This window comes from Ipomoea triloba, chromosome 16 (assembly GCF_003576645.1).
Source record: "Ipomoea triloba cultivar NCNSP0323 chromosome 16, ASM357664v1".
Classification (NCBI taxonomy): domain Eukaryota; kingdom Viridiplantae; phylum Streptophyta; class Magnoliopsida; order Solanales; family Convolvulaceae; genus Ipomoea; species Ipomoea triloba.
This window is the reverse complement of record NC_044931.1, coordinates 16,001,232-16,001,798: the sequence shown is the minus strand read 5'-3', so window position 1 is coordinate 16,001,798 and position 567 is coordinate 16,001,232. Positions and strand designations below refer to the sequence as shown.

Genomic DNA, 567 nt, shown 5'->3' with positions numbered 1-567 from the left:
GAGTAGTACTAGGATGGTGACCCCCTGGGAAGTCCTCGTTTTGCATCCCCCACCCTCTTTTTAATTTTTCTTTTAAACCGCTGGACCGCTCGCTAAGGGTACTATCTTTTTAAACCGCCAAGTGAGAAAAGTTGCGCGGAGAGAGAGGGTCAAGTACATTTTGCGCGCAGTATATGGCGGATGTGAGCATGCCAGCACAAATGCACCGGATCCCATCAGAACTCCGAAGTAAAGCGTGCTTGGGCGAGAGTAGTACTAGGATGGGTTTCCCCCTGGGAAGTCCTCGTGACCGCTAAACCGCTAAGCGAGGGAAGTTGCGCGGAGAGAGAAGGTCAAGTACATTTTGTGCGCAGTACATGACGGATGTGATCATACCAGCACTAATGCATCGGATCGCATTAGAACTCCGAAGTGAAGCGTTCTTGGGCTAGAGTAGTACTAGGATGGTGACCCCCTGGGAAGTCCTCGTTTTGCATCACCCACCCTCTTTTTAATTTTTCTTTTAAACCGCTGGACCGCTCGCTAAGGCTACTATCTTTTTAAACCGCTAAGTGAGATAAGTTGCGC

The 567-nt window shown here is 49.6% G+C and overlaps 2 pseudogenes; both read left to right on the top strand.

Moving 5' to 3' along the window:
- The first annotated feature begins 178 nt into the window (after positions 1-178).
- On the top strand, positions 179-298 carry LOC116009005 (annotated as a pseudogene).
- Positions 299-361: 63 nt separating this feature from the next.
- On the top strand, positions 362-479 carry LOC116009013 (annotated as a pseudogene).
- The last annotated feature ends 88 nt before the right edge of the window (positions 480-567 follow it).